The 24,019-nt window shown below is 42.7% G+C and overlaps 1 protein-coding gene across 1 annotated transcript in view; it reads left to right on the top strand.

Annotated features, from left to right (window-relative positions):
* The first annotated feature begins 1,970 nt into the window (after window positions 1-1,970).
* The window catches only part of CHD6 (chromodomain helicase DNA binding protein 6), a 169,322-nt gene continuing 147,273 nt past the window's right edge, over window positions 1,971-24,019 (top strand). Inside the window, exon 1 of the mRNA XM_028525117.2 lies at window positions 1,971-2,062. The gene's annotated coding sequence lies outside the window, so the exon portion shown is untranslated. The remainder of the gene's footprint in view (window positions 2,063-24,019) is intronic.

Here is a 24,019-nt window from a genome sequence, read left to right as displayed (position 1 = left end):
TTCCAGAAACGAAAGTGCACAGACCTGAGCCACATGACCACTCTTGAGAATTTTAGATCCCTTGATCCTGATGTCAAACCGGAGAGGCTGTGGCTACCAGCTGCCTGGTCCTGCTTTAGCCCCTGCAGCAGCTGGTTCAGGAGGGCAAGTATGTTGTCCCTGAGAGGCAGGGAGGGGCAAGCAGCTCTCTGCACACTCACTCACCAACTCACCAACTCACCAACTCACCAACAGCTTGGCAGGGCTGGAAGTCCACAGGATCCCTGTGTAAATCTCCATCTTGTCCTCAACTCGCTTATGAGTTCCCCCAGGATTGGAATATTGTCTGCCCTATTTCATGCTGTATTCCTTGTGTCTAGAACAATACCTAGAACACAGCTGGTGCTTAGTAAATATTTACGGAAGAAAGAAGAGGAAGGAAGGATCATAAGCCTTCTTGGCCAGCCTTGAGTCCAGTGAGAGACAGACACGTGCAAAGATGGGGTAGGCAGGTGGCAGAAGGCTGCTATCTCTGTGATTTCAAACTGGTGAAATCTCTGGCCTCTGCCAAGAAGAGAAGTGGTCCTTAGAAGGGAGTTAGGAGAACAGGCTGAAAACCACAGGAACGCTGAGGTTTCAAAGACACTAAAAATATCCTCTCTCTGGGGGTGCAGTAAGGCTCTGCTAAAGCATTTACAGCTACCCCCCGACAAAGGCAAATCACGTTCATCCTAAATGTATTTGACAAACTGCTCTTGAAATCATTAGGACTCAGATCATTGCTACTTTAATTAAGATAAATTGAGCCTCTACTCCAACCATTTTTGAGTGGGTGCTAAGGAAACACCCACGGTAAGGACAGGCAGGGGGTGAGGGGTTAGGTCTTAGCAGAGGAGCATTCATGGGATTCCCAGTATTCAGCAACACAGGGCAAACTCCCCTTCCCTCCCTGCCTCCTTCTATTTTCTTTATAACATTTTTCACTGCCTGCCCCTTGTATTTATTTATTGTCTTTCCCATTAGCTCGCCTACTCCTTGTTGTCTTTGTTCTATTAACTGTTGTATTCCCTGTCTTAGATTAATGCCTGGCATTTAGTGGACACTCAAAAATTAGCTGCTAACTAAGGAATTAAAAAATGTTAAACAATTAGCTGAAACTTTGCCATATGCTGGGCCCTGTCCTTGAGGATGCTACAAGGATGGTGCGGGAAAGAGGCCTGAAAATATACACATCATAGATCGACACCTGGTTTTACGGAGGTATATCCAAGGTGCTACAGGATCCCCGGGACTGTTAAACTCCAGGGGTGTGCGAGGGCCTTAGAAAGAAGACGGTCGAATGCCAGGAGTGCCAGGGACCCAGGCGGAGCGGCAGAACATGCGGCAGGAGACAGAGCATAGGACTCGTTGTCTCCTCGTTTGGATTCTGGACACCTTTTCTTGTTTTGAGGGATCCTCGCCTCTTCTCGATTCTGTCTGCGGGACCTCGGTCCCAGCGGAATCTTTCTCGGAACCCCAGCCACATCCTTTCCGATCCCCGGAGACACTAGCCTCGGGTCTCCCAGATGGCTAGCCCACTACCTGCGCGACCTCCACCTGCTGGGTGTACCCCGGCCCACCTCGCGCGCTCTCCAGGTTCCCGCCCCCTGCCTGCGGTCTGTAGCGTGCAAGGCCCCGCCCCGCCCCCTAGGCCCCCTGGACCCCGGCCCCGCCCCTCCCCCGTGGCCCCGCCGCTCAGTCCCGGGGGGCGGGGCCGCGCGCAGCAGCGTCTCCTAGGCGGGGGGCGCGAGGCAAGGGGCGGGGCGTCCCCAGCCCCGGCCAATCGACGCCGCGCTCACATCCATGCAAATATGAGCACAATGGAGCGAGCCCATCACTCGCCCCTGCAAGCAAGCTTGAAATGGGCTTCTACCTGAGCGGCAGCCAAACTGACCAATGACTCTATGTTTTGGGCTGGCGAAGCCCAATGATTTGGCAAGGAAGGCGGGCCCGAGCCGGGTTAGGGTGTCCTTGCAGGGTGTCTGAGCTAAACTTCACCAAATAATAGCTGTTTGTATTTTGGCTGCTGCAGGAGCCATTTTAGGTAAGTTCTTCTCTTAACTTTTTATTTTCTTCCCCGGCCTTGGGGGGCCAGCCTTGTCCGCGGGTCCTCGGCCCCGCCCCGCCGGCCGGGCTCGGGTGCCCCTATGAATGGAGTCGGGATGAGGGGCTGTGGTGGCACCGAGGCCCGACCGGGCCGGGGTCCGAGCGGGGCTGGCGGCGGGCGGCCTGGCGGAGGGCAGGCTGCGGCCTGAGGCCTGAGAAGAGGGGGCCGGGCGCCGCCGCCGCCGCGCCTCGCTCGCGCTCAGGCCGCGCTCCGGCTGGGCAGCCGTCCTTGGGAGTGCGCCGCTGCGGACCGCGCGGAGGGGCGGGGGTCCGGGCAGCCCCCGACCCCTAGGCCTGACGGGCGGGGGCGGGGCGTGCGGAGGACCCCACGGGACGGGTCGAGGAGGGAACCCCCAGCCCGGCCGCGCCGCGCCTTGGCGGGGGTGACCGCTATTCCGCCGCCGCCCCCGCGCAGAAGTTGCTCTATTGGCGTCCTGCGTCGGTTTGCAGGGGTGGAGGAGGGTGGGCTGGTGCCAGGCTGCTGCTCCGGGAGGGGGCGGGAGCCCCGGCGCGTCCTCGGAGCGCGCACCCCTCCGCCCCCTTCTTACGCACTCAGGCGCACTGGCCCCAAAAATTGGGACCCTGGAGGTGCCCAGCAACCCTACAGCTAAGTTATATGCATTATTAGATTGCATGTTTGAGCTTTAAAAAAAAAAAAGGAATCTGTTCCCTTCAGGCTCTTTATTTCCTTTTCTGTTGAGAAGTAACGAGTCTTTTGCTTCCAAATTTCCAGGGACATGCCTATCAAATGTTCAGAGGGTTGGCAGCGACTTGGTTTTTAAAAAGACGCTATTAGGAAATCCCCTCACTAGTGAGATAATTGAAATTTGAGTTTGTTTGCAGCTTCAGTTTTATTTGATCCAATTAAAAATACATAAGTAGGCACTTAACATTTGTGTACCTAAAGTATTCCTAGTTCCAGTTATGACTGATGGGACTGTGGTTTTGACAGTGTGGAATCTAATAAGGCAGTACGATTCAATTGTGAATTCATAGGCCCGTGTGCTCCGAATTAGGGTTTATGGACCATTAGTAATCTGGCCAAGGTTTTTAGAGAATCCTTGGCATCTCCAGGTATCTTTCAGGCTGTATGCATTATTCCTCCGCCTCGAAACTGCCCATTTCTGGTGTAAACAAATCCATGATCAGTGGAAAATACACGTTTAAATTTTTTTTACAGTTTTCAGAACGTCTGCACTACTGCTTGAGATTTCATCGTTTCTCAAATAGCATAGAGGAATAGCATCCTAGTAGGCCCCAAATTTTGACATACCTTGTGGAGATACACTTGTGGCCCTTAGAAAAGTCTGGACAGCAACCACTCGTCTGTGGTCCCAAGGCTGATTGTGAGTTGTCTTTCTTACTGAGGATGTATACTCATGTAATGGCACGTTGAGTTTGTTGGTAAGCCAAATGGGAAGATCAGGTTGGCAACCTCAGGGAGGTAGTTTTTGTGAACTTTGTGGCTCTCTGACAATAAAAAGAAAGTTTGAGATCCATGTATGATAAAATGATTAGGCATGAATTGTCAAGTAACATGGCTTATGCCAACCAGAACAGGTGGTTTCGTATAAGCCATGCATGGCTGTCACTGCAGGCCTGGGAAAATTCATAGTGATGAAATTATTAGTTTTGCACTTACTTCTGTACCAGGGCAGTTTTCAAGATGAATTATGATGAATTATTTAAACATTTTTCTTGATTAATGGACTATTAAAAGCTATCCTGCATAATTTTTTTTCCCGTTTTGCTAACTTTGGAATCTCCCTTATAGTAACCAGGCTGTGACACAGTTCTTGCTGTAGTCTGGCCGCGGGCAGAGTAGATCCAGAACACGTGTGAAGTTAGCTGTGTCTCATTGTGGTAGACTCACAGTCTACCTGGAGTCGCATCTTTCATACTGCAGTGATTTCTTTGCTTTTTACATTTGCCTCTTTTTTTGTTGTAGCACTGAGAACTCTGTCAATATAATCACTTTTACCACAACTTTTTAATATTCTGTATGTTTATTTTCATAATTTATTATTAATATAGCTGGAAGTACCCTGAACTCTTCAGTATGTGGGAACCGCACAAGAAGTTGAAAGACCAGTTGGAAGTGAAATGTGGAAACCGAGACTAACACTGCTGCATTCCTGGAAAATCCTTCGGCAGTTAGTTAGGTTTTTTTTTGTTGTTTTTTTTTTTTTGTATTTAGTGATTTACTTTTCTTACAACTATTTAAATACCAAAGAAAATCTGAAGCAGAATTGTATCTCTTTAGAAACCAGATCTCATTTGTGACTGTTGCTGTTCTATTACAAGAAACCTATCAGAAAAAACAGGCCCTTGGGCTACTGTGTCCTGGAGTTCTCTGATTCATAGAAGCTTCACAGGAGCTTTTGGGTCCTCTTGAAAGTAGAGCTTTGCCCCCTAGCAGAGTTTATGGTTCTGTCCCCCTGTGGTAAACCCTGAGGGAAAGATGCTTGTGTTTTTCAGCTGCCATAGAAAGACTGTGTGGTTATGACCAGGTGGAGTCCCGTGTGGACCACTCATGTTCTGTACTCTTTTGGACAGGTTTTGGATTCAAGGATTCTATCTGCAAAAGTATCTTTGGTACATGACAGTGACAGCATCTAGAACAGTGACAGTATCTAAATCAATTGAACAGACTGTTCTCTCTCCTCCCTTTTTCCCTGGTATAGCAAGGTTTCAAATAGTTTATTGTTAATAATATTTAGTGGTTCTCTTTATACTTTCATCCCTTGTACAGAGCGTTAGTTTAATTTAGCTGAAGAGCTGCAGTGAATTTCATGGGAATGCCTGAATTCCCCTGTAGCAGGTTACTGTGGCAGTCCCCCCTGTCCATGGGGGTACGTTTCAAGACCCCCAGTGGATACCTGGAACCTTGAGTAGCACCAAACCCTATGTGTACAGTTGACACTTGAGCAACACAGGGGTTAGGGGTGCTTACCCCCTACACAGTTGAAAATCCAGGTAACGCTTTCGACTCCCCCTAAACTTAATAGCCTACTGTTGACCAGAAGACTTACTGATAACATAGTCTGTTAACACATGTTTTATGTATTATATGTATCATATACTGTATTCTTACAATAAAATAAGCTAGAGAAGAAGAAATGTTAAAATCATAAGAAAATACCAATACAGTATTTCTGAAAAAGATCTGTATGAGTAGAACAGTGCCGTTCAAATCCGTGCTGTTCGAGTCAGCTGTACTGGTTTTCCTTACACATACATACCTATGATAGTTTAATTGATAAAATTGGCATAGACGAGATTGACAACAGTACTACAATAGAGCAATTATAGTAATATACTGTAACATAAGTTATGTGAGTGTGGTCTTTCAAAATACTTTATTGTACTGTAGTCACCCCTTTTCTTTTTTTTTTAAAAGATTTTATTTAGTTACTTTAGAGAGGGGAAGGGAGAGAGGAAGAGAGAGAAACATCAATGTGTGGTTGCCTCTCATGCTCCCCCTACTGGGGACCTGGCCCACAACCCAGGCATGTGCCCTAGACTGGCACAATTTGAACTGGTGACTGCTTGATTTGTAGGCTGGCACTCAGTGCACTGAGCCACACCAGCCAAGGCCTTTTTTTTTTTAAACTCTTGATGGTGTGTGATGATACAGTGCCTGTGTGACGAGATGAAGTGAGTTGAATGATGTGGGCATTGAGACAGTGTTAGGCTGCTATAAGGGTTACTTGAACACAAGCACTGTGATACGGAGACAGTAGATCTGATAATTCCGACGGCTACTAAGTGACTAACAGGGGGGCAGCACAGGAGGTTAGTGTATAGAGCTTTTACGTTAGACAAAGGGATGATTCATATCCCAGGTGGGACAGCGGAAGATTTTTATCATCCTACTGAGAATGGTATGCAGTTTAAACTTATGATTTGTTTATTTCTGGAATTTTCCATTTAATATTTTGGACTGTGATTGACTACAGGCAACTTTAAACCACAGAAAGCAAAACCATGGATAAGGAGGGACTGTGATATATTGCAAACTCCTTGAAATACATAAAATAATAGCTAGGGCTTAGATATCTGTTCTCTAAAAGAACATCTTTGCAACAGAATGTGACATACTTGTGAGGAATGTAAAAAGACGGAGCATTGAATGAATACCTGGTGTGTGTGCAGCACTCAGCCAGGTCCTGGAGCTGGAGATGAAAAACTATTCCTGTTTCCAGAGCCACTCGGTGAACCTGGACTGCAGCTCAGAGAAATGAAGTAACTTATTCAAGGCCATAAAGCTGGTAAATGTTAGAGTCAAACTTTGAACCCAGATCATCAGGATGCAAAGGGAATATTCTTTTTACGAACAACGTTCTCTATAAAGAATTTTTTTTCAATGCTGGGTATGCAGTCATGTTTTAGGGGCATGGTGCTTGGTTGACTAACACATTTTGCCTATATTCTTCTACACACACGTCAATTTCTCCTTCATTTTAAGAATTTATCACTGAAGAGGCATGTTGGAGTAGAGCAAGGGCACCGTTTTCTTTCCTTGTCTCTCCAGTGCAGAATGGTCCTCCTAGGACTTAGGCATTCAGGCATAACTTGGTATGGTGATGAAGTGCAGAGGGAGAATGCCGGCACTTGGTTCTTACCAACCTATTTAGTTCGTTGTGTGGAGGTATTGATATCCTCATGAGAAATTGTTACTTCCATAAAAGTCCCAAAGGTAGTAAAATTATTATTTTAAAATATCCATCCCTGTTCTCATTTCTGAATTATTGCATAAAATCCAGAGAATAATATTTATTATTGCTTATAGTACCTATATTAGTTGGTTTTTATAGTTTGTAACAGGGATTCTTTACATCATCTTGCATTTATTTCTTATGTCACTTGCCATTATTGAGACTTTTAGAATCTTTGATAATGTATATGGCATAAATAGCTCCTGTTTTGAGGAATTTAAAAAATTGGTGAACCCTTTTTCCTTCACAGTCATGATGGAGGACTTAAAATTTTTAGCAATGAAAAAGGCCTGATTTTTCAATAGACTTCTGTGGTACATTTATCTGCTGGCTGTTTCAGAAGAGCTTAATATACTAGGATGTAATTTCAAGAAAATTGGAAAGTAGAATTTTAAGATAACTTCAGGAAACAAATCAAACGTAAGTATAGAGTGATGGATACATATTTGAATTTTTTAAGTAAGTAAAGGGAGGCTTTTTAATTTTTCTACTCCATTATTAAAGATGTTTCAACTTGTGGCCGGTGTGGCTCAGTGGGTTGAGCACCAGCCTGCAAACTGGAAGGTTGCCAGTTCAATTCCCAGTGAGGACACATGCTTGGGTTGCAGGCCAGGTCCCCATTTGGGGGCGTGCAAGAGGCAACTAATTGATGTTTCTCTTGTGCATTGATATTTCTCGCCCTCTCTTTATCCCTCCCTTCCCCTCTCTTAAAAAAATAAAATCTTGAAAAGATTCTTCTAGAGAGTATTCAGTGATCTAATATATTATTCTATCAGTAAATTTTTAGTATGTTTTGAACTATCTTGTATACTATGTGACCAAGGTAGTATGTAAAAGGTTAGGCTTCAGATTAAAGGAAAGTCTAACAACTGTGGTGACACTGACCGTTAGTTCCTACCTATTTAGGTTGAAACTTTTTGTCCTGTGCTTCATGGACTCCTAGGGAGACTCAGGTGTGTGAACTCCCCCGGACAGCGTGCAGCATTTTGTTTTTGTGCGCGTCTTTATGAGGAGCAGATCCTTTGCATTTTAGGGTTCTTAGCGGGATGTGTGAGTCCACTTTCCTCTCTTCTCCCCACCATCTCTTTTCACCTGCACACAAAAACAATATTAAGGATCATTGATTTAGGTCATTCCAAAACACTTGTTTTGTATGAGCAAAGTCTTGCCTGGAGGCTGACTTTTTGGGGCCTTGTTTTGCCCTTTAGCAGGTCCTGCGGTCTCAGTCTGGATCAGTGTTGCCTGGGCTTGGGAAGTACTTCTGCAGCCCTGCTGGGAGCACACAGGCAAGAATCCCACCCCCCCCCCAACTCCTCCAAATTGTCTTGCCTTGGTGTACTTGTCAAGCTGTTCCACACCCTTGCCTGGGCAGCCTGATGAGTAAAGGTTGGAGCGGGAGGCATGAGGGCAATTGCAAAACAGTCTTGGAGGGTCCTGGGCCTCAGTTTCAGCCATCTGCCTCTGCAGATGGGACTGGAGGCATGGCCATGGCAAAAGCTCCTGACACTTCCTGCTTTGAACGCTACTTATTCATTGCTACTGCTTCATTCAGTATGTTAGGTGGAAAAGGGTTTTCTTTAATACATTATAAGAGGAACAATTAAAAAGAATTGTTCCATTGTTATATTTTCCAGACTTTGTGTGAGATGCCTATAACTTTTCTGTCAGTGTTGTGCATTTTAAGGGAATTTATCTTAAAATAATGTTTAGTTGAATGTGTAATCTTATTTTACATGCATATGTCAAGTTCTGTTAAACCAAGTGTTATTATAGGAAAAAGGATCACATATTGATCACATATTAAATTTATTTGAGCTACATTTTCCAATTTACTCAGGTAAAAGGCAAGCAAATTGGTAAAACAAATTCTAGAGAGACAAGAAAATGCTAAGAGCAGTTTCTCTAGGAAGTGGCTGAACTGGAAGTTACCCTGGAGATTTTCATAGAAGTCCATTTGTGGGGCTAGAAGGGAAGTTGAAAATCTGTTTGGTTTGAGATGTAAATTGGGGAAAACACCTCAGCTTTTGGATTCAAGGAAACCATCAGTATTCTAAGAAATCTTTCACAAGATTATGTCTGGTAAGCTAGGTCCAGATCTTAGATTTTATTTACTGAAATAAATTTGACATAATTTAACAGAGAATTTATTAATGTTCATTGTGTATTTTGGCATAACACTCTTTGCAGTGTCAGCAGCCTAAATTCCACCAAGGGTTAGCAGGAAAAAGTCAAGCTATCATGCTTGTTTACCGTGTGACAGAATTGGACCACATTATAACTGACGACACCATCAGATTGCTTTTTTAAGCAAACCCTGTATAGTGTCATTTTAAGGAACTCAAGGGTATTCAGCATAATGGAAATAACAGTTTTGCCTTGAGTTGTAAAAGTCCTCAGAGGGAATGATAGAGGATGTGAAAGATCGTTAATGACCAGCTCCAGGGCTGCTCAAGGTTAGTCTGCGGATCTGTGCAGGTCTCTGGGCTGTTGGTGACCTGTCTGTGACAGGGTAAGTCCAGAACTGGAAAGGAAGCATTTAGGTGCTTTTATGGATTTCTTTTTTTTAGAAAAGTGATTTGTCTGTTGAATTTACTAATAAAGAATATAAGTTTATAGTGACCCTTGTTTTATCTTTATTTTTGTTCTCGTTTAAATTTTTTCCTGGTAATTCACTTTTCTGGTATTTTATAAAAGTATTGGTCTGTGATAGAACGGGAGAAACCAGAAACGAGTCCTTTACCATAGAGAGCGCTACTCAGGATGGTAGGCAACATCAGTATTATCTTGGAGCTTGTTAGACACAGAAAGTTTTGGCCCCCATCCCAGACTGACTGAAATAAACTCCCTTGGGTGGGGACCCAGTAATCTGTGTTATAACAAGCTAGCCTGATGATTCTCGTGCACATTAAAATTTGAGAAAGTGTTCTTCTAGACCAGCACTGTCCAGCAGAACTTTGTGCTGTGGTGGAAAATGTCATACGTTTGTGTGGGACCTCTTAGTCACATGTGGCTGTTGAGCCCCTAAAAGGTGGCTAGTGTGAGTGAGGGACAGAATTTTAATTTTATTTGCTGTTAGTTACATTTAAGCAGCCACATGTGGCTAGTAGCGTTGCCATTTGCCAGCAACATTTTAGACCGTTTAGCTGCCCCAACCTCTTTTTTTTCAGGGGGTGAGGGGGATAGAATTTTTTCTTCATTTCCAAAGGAAAATATGTTATGGGACATGATTACCCTTTAGCCTAAAATGAGACTAAACAAATCATTTAATTAAATTCAGCATTGTTTGCATGTTTATATATTTACCTGCTTGTTTTTTTATTGGAAAGTTAATTTGATGTTACAAAAATGGTATGATTAGGAAATAAGTTTAGGTCTGTGTCTTGTAAGGTTTGGAAACTACAAGGTGGCTCTTCCAGTGAGAGGCCCCATGACCCCGCGTTTCACGGCCGTGACTAATGTGCGTGATGCCTTTCAGCGTGACTCCTGAAGCTGCTTCCTTCCGTGTAGAAGACGGGCGGGCGGGCTTCAGGGCAGTGCTGGAGGCTTTCAGTTCTCAGCATCAAACGCTAGTTACTGAGGGTCCTCATCCTTTCAGCTAATGGAGACTGTTCTATGTGAAGTATTTCCGGTGTTTCAGTTTACTTAGAGGATGATTTTTCAGTTTATAGAGATAATCTTTGTTTTTAATAACAGTCACTAAGTCTCCTTGAAAGATTGAGACCTATTCTCTGTCCCCAATACATTTAAAAATTGATTTGATAAAAGAAAGGATTTCTTTTACTCACTCAGTGTTGTGTATACTTCCCTGCCTCCAGCCCCTTCTACTTGTGCTTCGGATTTTAAACTCTAAATCAAGGATAACATTGATTCTAATATCCTGATCAATATCCATTGCAGAATTGGAAATTGTTTTATAATTAACAAGTAGAAGGACCATGGCTATAGAAGTATCCACATGTATTGATAGAATCTTAGCTTTATAAAATGCATAATAAAATAAATCTTTCTAATTGCACATAAGTATATTTGCCAGGTTTTCAAGCAGGAGATTGTTAGTCATTTCAGCAGTGGCAGTAAGGGGTCCCATGTGCTTTATACATTCATAGAATGAGTCACAAGTCTTAAAGATTGTGGCTAGGGCTGCAGGAATAACAAAATTAATAATAATAATTACTATTATTATTTTAATCCTCACCCAAGATATGTGTAATGATTTTAGAGAAAGAGGAAGGTAGTGGGGAGAGGGAGACAGAAACAGTGATTGGTTGCCTCCCATACCGGGGATTGAACCCACAACCTAGGCATGTGCCCTAACTGGGAACTGAACCTGCATTGCAGCCTTTTGTCTTATGTCATGACCCAACTGAGCCACCTGGCCAGAGTGGAAAACAAAATCATTACTGCTACAGTGTCCATTGCTTTGTTTATGGCATGAATTAATGTTTTATGGTCTTTTTTTTGGTGTCCATTGTCAGTGGCCACCAGGAAAAGTGTCTGCTGTGCTGAGGCAAAGGGAGTAAAGCTTATTTGGTAGGTTGTGTGAGCTTGTGAGCAGGGGCCTGTGTTTAGCTGAAAATGCCACAGCTAGCACTGATGGCGGGGCTCACTGTTCTGTAGCTCGCTTTGGGCTTCTTTGTCTTTCTTGGAAGGATTTCAAGTTACTGATTTATAGGCATATATTTGGATTACTGTTTTGGGGTCTTAAGGGCTTGGAAAACCCCATCTGTTGGAACTGAGATCTGATAGTTGACAGATCCCAAGCTTAGAAGGTGTGGAAGTTCCTTGCTTCAGGTTTGTGCCCATCATCGTCACTGGTTCCCACAGCTGTGACTCGCATGTGTAAGAGATGTAGAGATGTTACTAAAAGACCGATTTCAGAAGCCATGCCCCAATACCAGTCTCCTTACTTGTGCATGATAGTCATACTGTGTTCATGCTCATCTGCTCTAACTGCAACACTTCATGTTAGCAAGGCTCTCCCTGGGTGCCCCCGACTTTCTTCTGTGCTCGCTCTTGAGCTAAGCTTTGTTGCTACCATTATAGCTGTGGTCATGGCAGTTATTTCTAGTTCAAGACTTAAGCATTATCAGATTTCACACAATTCAGCATATTTATTAAGTAGGTTCTTCTAAACCAAGGCCTCTTTCTGGCATCTCAGAATTGCAGAAGAATAGAGTTGGGGCTCCAGAGGCAATCTAGTCCAATTTTGTCATCTTATGGATGACGGAACAGAGTCCTAGTTATGTGAATATGTTCTGAGGCCATAGAGCTGGTCTATGGCCAAGTTAGGATTAGAATTCACTTCTTACTTACTAAATAGGATTCTTTCCCTACTGATGGTTAGGGTCCTGAGAACCCATGTGGAAGAATTTCCTTTGAGAACTTTTGGGGAAAAGATGGGGAAGGAGTGCTCCGAGATTAGAAGAGAATTTGGAGAAGTGTGCATACTTTTTTTTTTCTTATGTTCTCCAAAATAAAGATAATTATCAGTGAAATTTTACGTGTCTTTAATGAGTAAGAATGAATGGTACTATTTTGGTAGCTCTTGTTTACTAGAAACATTTGGCATGTCCTTCCCTTTGGGTAATTCTGTTTACTATGTTTTGCTTACTGGAAACTTTTTGGCATGTCCCTGTGTTATATCATGGTGAAATGCTTGTAAATTCACCTTTGCTTTATTGCAAATAACATGCATGATAGATTTTTTCACATCTACATTTTCGTTCTAGCTTTATGACCTAGAGTTACTAGAATAGGTTTTTCTGAGACCCCTCAATAATCATGATGATAGTAACAGCAGCTATCAATCACTGAGTGCTTGCTATGTGCCAGGTATGGTCCTAGGCTCTTTCATGGTGTGGTGGTCATTAGGGCTGTTCACCAACATTCTGGGGGCATTGACTGATTGTGTTTGTCCATCGTCTTGAAGTTGAACACGGCCGGCTGTATGACTTGCTTTGGATATTGAAGTTTGAATGGAAGTGATGTGAGACACTTCTAGGCAGATACTTTTACATGTTTTCCTGAAAGAAATCTGCAGTGGTTACATAGTGTAAGCAAGTAAGTCAATGTTTTAAACCGCCGAGTTTTTTAAATGGAGTTTTAACTGCAGCATAGCCAAGCCATCCTGATGAATATACATGGATTATTGTTGGTTCTGCTCATGGCTCAGTGATGATACTAAGCCCAGTGTACAGTTTAGGAAACGAGACAGAGGAATCAAGTTGTCTGTCATTGCAGAACTCATAACCCAGGCAGTTTGAGCCCTGCATTCTTAAGCACTGTAGTTTGCTGCCACCCTCTATTCTGTGCTGTCTCAGTACCCACTTTTAAATACAGACTGTGGGCTGTGCCCATGGTAACTTCGTGCCAAAGCTTATGTTTACCTCTGTTTTATCCCTTCCTACAGCTGCCACTGAAGTTGTAGCTCCATGGGTGCTCGTCTCTTACCAGCATTTGTCCTTCCCACTGTGGTACTGAAAAAGTCTCCATTCCTTTTCTGTCACCTATTATCTGCATTTACTGCACTCTGGAATTCCATCTTTCATGTGATAAGGGAAGGTTTTTGCTTTAAATATCTGCACACCTCTAATATTTTCTAAGTAAACTTCTCAGAAGGCCACTTTTAGGTTTATGAATAGGAGGCTGTCCAGCAATCATAGAGTTATTACAGCTAGTGGTTAAATGCGTGGATTCTGCAGCCAGACCACTTGAGTTTGAATCTTAGGTCGGCCACTTACTGGCTGTGTGAACCTCTCCATGCCTCAGTTTGCTCATCTGCAAAGTGGAGATAAAGAGTAATACCTATCTCATATGGTTGTTTCGAGGATTAAATTAACTCATTTATGTAAAGCCTTGGAATATATCTGGCACGTTACAAGCATGGTTGAAGTGTTGGATATTTTATTTTATTTATTTTTAAGTGTTGGATATGTGTGTGTATATTTTTTTTTTAATCTTCACCTGAGGATATACTTATTGATCTTAGAGAAGAGGGGGAGAGAGAGAAACATCTGTGTGAGAGAGAAACATCAATTAGTTGCCTCCTGTACATGCCCCAACCAGACTGAACCTGCAACCTAGGTATGTGCCCTGACCGGGAATCGAACCCTCAGCCTCTGAGCCACCTGGCCAGGGCTTAGGTGTTGGATATTTTAAAGAATCAGGTATTATAGAGCCAAGATGAAGGGAGATAGGTCATTATTGATCTTAATCTTTCGGATGTTAATATTAAAATATTAAAGGTTTAATACTGCCTTTAATTAAATTTTCCTTTTATTCAACAGGGATTACTGCAGAACTCCACAACACACTATGCTCTGTAAGCCTGGAAGCTGCGGGCGGCGGTGGTGGGGGGGTGGTGGATGACCTGGAGCTTGCCCTCCAAGAGTTTACAGTAAGAAGGGGGAGATAAGATACACTTGTACACAGATAATTGTGCTATTACAGTGCAGCCTGTAAAAAGTGTCATAAGACAAGAATGATAAAGAGAGTTCAGAAAAGGGAGAGATGGAGTCAGAAGAGGCTTAGAGTCAGACAGGACATGTATTAGGGTTTGGAAGGATGGGCAGCTTTTGGATGTGTAGAGACTGGGTGAGATTGGCAGGAAATCTCTAGGTGAAAGGAAGCATCACAACAGAAACCTTTAATGAAGATGTTCATTTACCCATTCAGCAAATATATTGGACATTTACTAAGTGCTAGGCACTGATATAAACCCTGGGCACACACAGTAAACAAAATGAAGTTTTGCCCTGAGCAGTGTGGCTCAGTTGGTTGTGCGTCGTCCTGCAAAGTGAAAGGTCACAAGTTTGATTCAGGGTCTGGTCACATGCCTGGATTTCAGGTTTAGTCCCCAGTAGGGTCGTGTACAAGAGGCAACTGATGGATGTTTCTCTCCTTCTTTCTCTCTCCCTTACCCTCTCTCTAAAAATAAATAAATGAAAAATTTAGAAAACAAAAGCAAAGTTTCTGCTCTCATGGAGCTTATGTTCTAGTGAGTATTTGAATATGTAGAACCATAATGTAACAAGTGGTGATAAAGCAGGATAATGAGACAGAAAATAGATTTATAAAACTAAGAAAAGCACGATTAACTTCTAAGTGTTTTTTAGGGTGTCTTTCGAGGAAACTCAAGGCAAAGCTAAATGGCTTTTTCTTCAGCAAGGGGCCGTTTCTGAGCTGTTACCCAGGCTCACGGTTCTCTGCCCCTTGCTCTTGGCTTATCTGGATATTTTCCTTCTTTTGAGACTTGGGAACAAGTCCCAGTGTCTTCATGAGGCCTCCCCCTCCCCCGTACGTCTGCCAGAAACACTCTTTCCGCCCTACATTGCTGGGGCCAGATCTTGCCTGTATAGCTTCAGCATTTCATGTTGAAGTGCCTTTCTCTTCTCATGTTGTTACTTGTTTACTCCACAGTATATGATGGCCATTTATTTAGTAAATAATTTTTGAACTTTCATTTGTTTCAGCCACTACTAGGCACTGAGAACTTGAAGATAAATGCACAAGGTCTCTGTCCTTGAGGAATTCACAGTTTATTAGAAGGGATAAAAATGTAAACTGCTACTACAAACATCATGATAAATGCCAAATTAGAGCTATGTCCAAAGTTTTGTTCGAATGCAAGAAGGAGCAAACATCTACCTGGGTTGGGGGGGAGGTTAGTTAAGGCTTTGGAGAGGAAGAAGCTTTTAACTTGTTTTTCTGAAAGTTGATTTGGAGTTTAATATTTAGAGACTGGGATTGGTGTCAGAGTTTGGAGTCTTTTTTACATAGAAAAGTGTCTGCGAAGAGATGGAGGCAAGGGGTAATTCGTTGTGTGCAGGAGTGGAGTGCAGAGCTGTGGAGTGATGGTGGGCGATGGTGCTGGAGGACTAGGTGGGAGACATTACAAAGCCTGGAAGATCATGGTAAGGAGTTTAGAGTTGTTTTGCCAGTGAGGATTCGTCTGAGGTTTTAATGTAGGAGAGCAGCTTGTATTCTGCACTTAGCCAGCAGGGGTTGGATTACAATGGTGGTGCTCAAACTTTACTGTATGTTAGAATTACCTGGAGAGATTTTAAAAACACCAGTGTCCAGGCCGCACACAGTAAAGTTAGATTCTCTGTAGGAGACAGCTAGGTGTTGGATTTTTTGATAACTTCCTGACGTGATTCCAGTGTGCACCCAGGTCTGAGGACCAGTGGTTCAGAGAGGCCCGATGACAGGTTAGTGGATCCCATGGCTATTGCAGTGGCCTGACCGGGATTTAAATTTTTGAATGGAGGCGTTGGGAGTGGGGACAAGGGAAGATAGAGCCAGCCATTATTATTTTTCTTTAATATTCTGTATGTTTGTTGTTTCCAACAGAATTGTGACCCCCAGGGGCACAAAGTTTAGTCTTTGTACAATTCCTCATAGGGATTTGTACGTAGTATGTTCTCAGTAAATATTTGTCTTGATTAAAGTCAGTTTTCTTTAGTTCAGGTACTCATAGTTGCATACTTAGGGCATTTTTATTTCATTTGCTTCTTTCCTTTTTGTTATTAAATAGAAATTCTTTTAGGGATGATGTAGGTGGAGGAGAAACTTTTTGGTTTTACTTCTTCATAATCCTGATTAAAGATTTCGGAAGTTAAAATTCAATAATTAAAACAATAAGTCTGCATATGAACTTTGTTTATCAATACTGTCTCCCTAAGTAAGTTCTACTCTTAGCATTTGTGTAAAACCCATTAGTGCTAATGCACGGTTGATAAATAAGAATCCAGATTAAGTATTTAGATTCTTAAAGTATTTTTAAGGTTTGTCTTCCATAACTTGTGGAAGGTTAACATTAAAAATAACACCTAGATTCCGTAACCTGTTAATCTATGTAGTACTACTCAGGAATTTGTTAGAGTGGTGTAGAGACTGACTTTGTTTGTGTACTTTAAATAATTTGTTTCTGCCAACTAAGTTTATTTGTGAATAATTTTAAATTTGTATTAAAAATGTTGTGAAGCTTTTTGTGTGTGTGTCAACTCTTCAGTCTCTATTCTAATGAAGACGAGTTGGAACGTAGAGAAATTAAAAACTTTTTGTATTTGAAGGTATTTCTATGCACCCCCCCAGCCATTTTGTGTCTTAAAAAGCACCAAACCTGCAAAAAGTTACAAGAATAATACATTACACCCATTATGAACATTTTGCCAACTTGCTTGATAGCTTTCTTTGTCTACATACATACACTGTTTAGTTTTTTTTTTTCTAAGCCATATCCTTTGAGAGTTCCTTTCAGACATTGTCATACTTCACACTAAATACTAAATACTGTTGCATCTTTATCCTGAGAGGAAGGACACATAACTCTACTATAGTTTATATTACTCAGGAAACTTGATATGAAACCACATGAAACATGTAGTCCATATTTAAAGTTAGCTTTTTCATTTTCCCTGGTCTAGAATTCAGTCAAGGATCATACATTGTATGAAGTTGTCACATGGCCTTACCTTTCTGGTGTACCCTATGATGCTCCCAATGCCTGAACCACATGGCTAGGGCTGGCTCATGGGTTTTACTTCTTTAAAACAACTGTTAAGGACCTCCCTACCTCTTTAATATTCCAGTGGTTGTGTCCTTTTGGGCCTTTGCCCTTCTTGCTTTATATCCCTTCTTTTGCAAACGACTTCGTTCCTGTTGTTTCAAATCTTGATGGGTCTAAAATCTTTATTTCTATCTCCACCCTCTTCTGTGCTCTGGACCCTCATTTCCAGCTGCATGCGCAGCAGCTTTACCTGCCTGTCCCAGGTGTAAAACTTACCTTTTAGTGTAGACCTGAGCACTGGTTTGAGTATTGGGTGGGGTGTGAATGAGATGGTGTTCTACCAGGGGCTGGGAGCAATAGGCTCATGTCCTTTGCCAGGTCCTGCCCTTCCTAACGACCCCCCCACATCTGCCAAGGTGAACCCAAGGCAGTGAGGCCTTGCCAGCTAAGGCCTTTTCTGGCTAAATATGGAATCTTGGAAGTTAGGCTTCATGAAAGGAGTTTTTTTCTCTCCCTACTTTTTTTCCCAATTCTTATATATTCCTTTGAGGAGCCTTTTTAGACTATATCTTTGCATTATTGCCCTTTTACCCATGATATTTTAATACCGCAAATGCAGTATATCTGTTTATGAGTGTATATATACTTAACATGTAAACAAATAAGATCTTCTAACCCCCAAGAACCATTTTTGTCTCCTTGGGGTTATATAGCCCCATTGAAAATGTATGTTTTAACCTAGAGACCAAGCAGGCCGGAGTCTGCTTGCTCTCCCTCTTACTCACAAGTGGTTTACCAAAGGCTCACATCTGACTGCTCAACTAGAGTGTGTTCATCTTGTCGTGACCATGATATGTTGTGCGCAGTGTACACACATATGTGATGCAAGAGTTTTCATCCTCCGTGTTCATTCTTCTACCTGTAACGTACTTTATTTTATTCTGTTTTAAAAAAAAGCTATTGAGATAATACATATCATAACATTTACCCATTTTATTATATGTATTTTTTTAATTTGAAAAGAAACACTGGTCATGACTGACCGACTTGTGAAAGCTTGCCAGCCAGCATGAAGAGCGCTGCCCAGGCGTAGCTGGTCTAGAGACTACCCACCGTCCACCTGAGACATGAGAAGAAAGAGGCAGGCAGCGTCCTCCTTGGACCACTGTGCTCAATGTAGTCATTGGCCTTGGTTCCAGTAACACCCTTGAATCTTGACCATACTGGCAGTTTTACGGAGTAAAGGATGGGGAGCTCATGGTGGTGAAGGTCTGTGGTGAGGGTTTGGTTTTTTGTTTTTTTTTTAAGATTTTATTTATTTATTTTTACAGAGAGAGGAAAGGAGGGAAATATCAATGTGTGGTTGCCTCTCATGCACCCCCCTCTTGGGGACCTGGCCCACAACCCAGGCATGTGCCCTGACTAGGAATCAAACTGTGGCCCTTTGGTTCACAGTCTAGCACTCAGTCCACTGAGCCACACCAGCCAGGGCTGCAGTGAGCCTTTTAAAACCATAAGTAAAACTGCTCTGGTGACTTTGGAAGGGTGCGCCTTCCAGAAAGGTAAAATGGACATCCTCATTCTATGATTTGTTGTGCCAGCATCTCCTCTCCCTTTTGAAATAAGAAAGTAAGAGATTAGAAGCGGGGTGGGTGGGGGAGGGAAGATTGATCTAATGTTAGATAGTAGAGCCAGAAATTCTGGAAATCCTTGTTGCTTAACTGGGTTTATCCATAAAAATATTTGAGAGAGTGACTATAGAGATCTGTGTATATGATCAGTTTACTGTCATTAACCTGTTCAAAGGCGAAAGAGCACTGAGGAAGTGAAATAGGAAACTTGAGTTTTCATTAGGAAAACTGGAAGAGGAGAGGGTCTTAAAAATGAGGTGCAGCTTTGCTTTGTTGGGGTGTATTCATGGTGAGAGGAGGCCGTGCCTGTATCTAGGGGAACTAGCTGCGTGAAAGTGGGAGCGTAGAAAGGCTCAGAGCACTCGGCAGGGCAGGAATGTGATAGGACCAGGTAAAGCCCAGGCATCCCCATCCCACCTAGAGCAGCAGAATAATTAGCAAACATTTATTGAGTGGTTACTACATGCTAGGTACTAAGCATTTTATATTTAGTCTCATTTAACCCTTTAAAACTGTGAGATTGTAGGTTGTGTTATTACTCCCCCCCCAACTCCCTGTTCATTTTACTGATGAGAAAACTGAAACTGAGGCACAGGGAGGTAAGGAACTTGTTCAGGGTCACGCAGTTACTTGTTCTTGCATGTCATATCAGTGCAGGCCCTGGGAGACTCTGCCCTGAAGTGGATGAACCCACTGCTTCTGGGACCCTGTCTGCTGTACCGTACCTCTCTCTCCAGGAGCACAGGCCGTCTGGCAGCCCCGTACTCTTCATTCATGTCATTTAGTCTCCAGGTTGCCGCTGAAGTTCACTCTTAGAGCCTGGTGACTACCATACTAAAAATAACATTGTCCTAGAGAATATTTATAGTTTTTTTCACTCCCTCTTTTGAGTACAGACTGTGCCTTATCTGGGAATACCACTTATTTTAGGACTCTGTAATTGGACATTTAAATGGTAGGGCTTGTTTGGTGGTAGTCATATTTCAAGTCAGTTCAGCAGACATTTGCATGCCTCCAAACTTTGGAGAAAGTACCCTGCCGTGCACTTGGTGCTGGGGGGAGAAATGTGATCGCAGTCTAGAAGTGTAAGAATGCCAAAATAGATGTGACCAGTATTTGAACTGCAGTGAAACAAAGTAGGTAGAACAGTCAAAGGAACACAGAGGAGGGTGGGAAGGTTTAGAAGTTCCCTGAAGAGTTAACATCTGATTTTGGTTTTGAAGGATGAATAGGAGTTTGCCAGGTAGGTAGACAGTTGCAGAATAATTAAGTGATACTTGGTAGAGAGATGGACAGAGGCTTCCTTCTGATATTGTTTTCAATGTTTCTAGATTTTAATGTAGTAGAAAGAGCTTCCAGTTGCGAAATTTCCTTTTTTCTCCTAGTATCTTAAAATGCCATTGGGTTCCTGAGCCTCAGCAGTGGGGCTCCTCACCTAGGGATTATGGTTGGGGCCAGTTTTAGGAGGGAAAAATTCCTCCCCATTTAGCACCTGCAGGCACACTGCAGCTTGAGGTAGAAGTGAGTTTTCTGCTTATATGAGGGAATGATGGTGTTCCCTAACCTAGCTTCAGCTTAAGACTTGGATTGCAATTGCTTGCTGAGACTTTTCTTGTATGAAAATAGTACACTGATTATTGTTATTCAAAAATTGTTTAGGCATTCAACCACAACATTAATTGAGCACTGACTTTTTGGATGGAGAGTATGTTAGGACCATACATAGAAATAGGGTTTTTCAATTTAACATACGCTCAGTAAAGTGTACAAGTCTTGAGTATGCTGCTTGATGGAGTTTTTACATATGTATTTATACCTGTGTAACCACCACCTTCAGGATTAAGATAGAGAACATTTCCAACATCCCAGAAGGTTTTCTCATGCCCCTTCTCTGATAACACCCATACTCCCCCCCCTACCTTCCCCTGCACTGTTCTGAGTTCTGTCTTTCAAGATTAGTTTTGCCTCTTCTTGAACTTTATTTAAATGAAATCATACAGAACGTATGTTTTATGTCTGACTTCTTACTCAACTTTATGATTATGAGATTCATCCAAATTGCCGGGGAGCACTGATTGCCAGGCACACTGTTAGGAAGAGACCCGGAATCATCCCATATGAGTTATGCCATTGAAATTTAGTGTGAATTTATTGGTGGCATTCATTTACTCGGTACACATCTGCAAGTACCATACACCAGGTGCTTTGCAAGGGCCTGGGGCTCAGAGATGAGTAAGTTTCTGCCACCAAGAAGCTCTCATTCTTATGAAGGAAATATCACTTTGGGAAGAAACTTGGAGGAAAACGTTGATGTGTAAGTTTGTGGTCTTAGGCTGGAGCCATGGGAGACAGGCCCTTGGGCGAGTGGTTGTAATGTATCACTGTGGAGAAGGCAAGGGATGGAAGTGAATTTTGGTGGTGGTTGTGTAGCTAAGGGAAAAGCAGCCAGTGGTGTGTTACCGTTGATGTTGTAGAAGACTTTTATGAGGTGCGATAAAACTATAGAGATGTTTATTATGAATGTGGTATTTTTTTCCCAACAATTGAGATGACTTCAGATGTCTCATTAAGCCATCAAAAATTCCCTAAGGGTAGTTTTAGATGCAGCATCTCTTCTTTAATCAGGGGATTTTGTAGCAAAATGTGTTTCTGGTTTGTATCGGTTTGCTGAGGCTGCTATTATGAAATACTGGGGACTGCGTGGCTTACATAGGTATTTATTTTCTCACAATTCAGAAAGCTAGAAGTTTAGAGCAAGGTGACAGGTTTGGTTTCTTCTGAAGCCTCTCTCTGGGCTTGCAGTCCTCCTCACCGTGCTCTCACTGGGCATTTTCTGTGTCCTAATCTCTTCTTAAAAGGATACCGGCCATACTGGATTACGGTTCACCCCTCAAGACCCCATTTTAACTTAGTCACCTCTCTGAAGGCCCTGTCTCCAAATACGGTTGTGTGCTGAACTACTGGGACTTGGAGCTTCACTTCAGCCTGTGAATTTGGGGGTGGGGGACACAGTTCAGTTCGTAATAGCCAGGTTTCAAACCTGCTGTGACATTGTCGGGCTGTCTGAGGGGTGCTACCGGAAAAAAGCAGAGATCAGAACAGGGCCAAGACAAGCAGGTGGCAGTGTTGTAGATGAAAGTCTGGTGTGACCCTGGGGGGGTGGGGCTTGCTTCTTAGTGCTGTCCCTGAGTTCACAATATCTGGTCTGTGCACACACACCCTTGAGCCTTGGGTGATGGTTCTGCCACTGTTAAGACGGTGTGATGTTTTAGCAATTAATAAAGATTGAAAATAAGGAATAAGAAGAACCTAAGCCATAAACACATCACAAGGAAGATAATTTCCTAACTCTTAATAACCTGTTCTAGTGCCTAACAAACCATATCCACCTCTCTTGCCATTTAACCCTTTTATTTGATTGGGGCAGAGTTAAACAGCCTTGGCATTCTGCTTATCAAAACATTTGAATACCAGAAGTTGTTTCTAAGTCAGATCACATCAACCTTCCTCCTCCCGTGTGGGTAGGGAACTGTTTTCTCCAGAAGGATTTTATTTTTGCTTTCCCATTACAATGGCCACCTCGTGGGTAGAAGGTGGGGATTTTTCTTCTTTCAAGGGAGTCCTTTTTTAAGGAAGTGATTTTAGATTGTCTTAAACTTGTTTCATTGGAGACAGAAATCTCCTGAGGATGAATTTTGGAGGGACTGCTTTTGTTTAATCCGCATTGGAATTCTGTGGTAGCAGATAAGGCTTGTATAGATACCGGGAACTGGAAAACTTGGGTTTCCAGTGTAATGGTGTTTATTATAATGGTGTATATCCTAGAGTCACTTGAAGGCCCTTTTCCAGAATTAGAACTTGAAAGCTTCTTAGCTGTTAACTTGCAGAACTCATGCGGAGTTGAGTTAGATGGCGTTAGCTCCCACCCACTCACAGTAGACCCAGCCTACTGTGAACAGGGGATCTTAGAAAGTCACAGCATGCCGTGTGGTTTCATGGTGCATCTGTACAAATGCCGTTGCAGCTCCCTTGCCTCCTTGTTCCTTTCTTAGCTGTGGGCTGATTGGCTATGAACTTGACAGGATGATCTGGGTCAGAAGTAAGCATTTAAAAGTCTTTGAACAACAGGCAAAGGTAGTGTGTGCTGTGGCTCTAATTTCTGTCTAAATTAATAATACTTGTGTTATCTTTGACTTGCCCGGCTGTTTACTGAGGGATGAAGTTCTTTTAACAGATACTACTGAGTCATTATAAATTCTTTTAACAAGAGGTAAGTTCTTTGTTTGAAATGGTCACAGTTCAAAAGCATACCCAGAATTTTACTTCATTTTTAAAGAAACAGAACTGTCATTTTCAAAGTTTTCTCTGTTTAGGACAACAGTGTTTCTTAGACCTCCAGCAAATTAAATGTTTTAACTTTCTAAATTTTTCTGTTGTGGTTTCATTTTGTTTTCTACCATTTCATTCTACTCTACCTTTAGATTTGACCTTATTCACTTTTTTTGTGATTCATTACTTTCTTCTTTTTTACAAACTGGGTAGATAATACTATTCTAGAAAAGTGTGTTTTAGCTGTAAATGTGCTGACAGAGCTCCAGAGCTGTGGGTGTAGCAACCTGCGGCCTCTGGGCCTGCAGCAGACGGATCTGAAGTTGTGTGTGCCTTGGTGGAGTGGTCTGGTGTTGATCGGCACCTTCTGTCTAGGGAGATCCTTGAGCAGCTGCTGCCACATTTTTTAGACAGGTCTTCTGATTTTCATAACTCCCCCTTTTATTTCATTAGAAATATTTCAACAAAACAATTCAGATGGTGCCCTACCTCTTGAGCGGAGAAGGGAGAGAGAGGGTCACAGGTCACATCGCGTTGGAGAGTGGGCGCTCCCAGTGTGGCGTGCCTTTGTTCCTAGGGACTTTTCTAATCTGTGTTTTCATTAGAGTCTTTGAGTTGCAAGGAACAGAAACTTAAGCCAAGTTAGTTTAGAGAAGTGGTGTAGAGTAAAGTGGTGTAGTAGGTTGCGTGATTGGCCCCAATTCTTG

This window comes from Phyllostomus discolor, chromosome 9 (assembly GCF_004126475.2).
Source record: "Phyllostomus discolor isolate MPI-MPIP mPhyDis1 chromosome 9, mPhyDis1.pri.v3, whole genome shotgun sequence".
Classification (NCBI taxonomy): domain Eukaryota; kingdom Metazoa; phylum Chordata; class Mammalia; order Chiroptera; family Phyllostomidae; genus Phyllostomus; species Phyllostomus discolor.
This window is presented reverse-complemented; position numbering and strand designations above follow the sequence as displayed.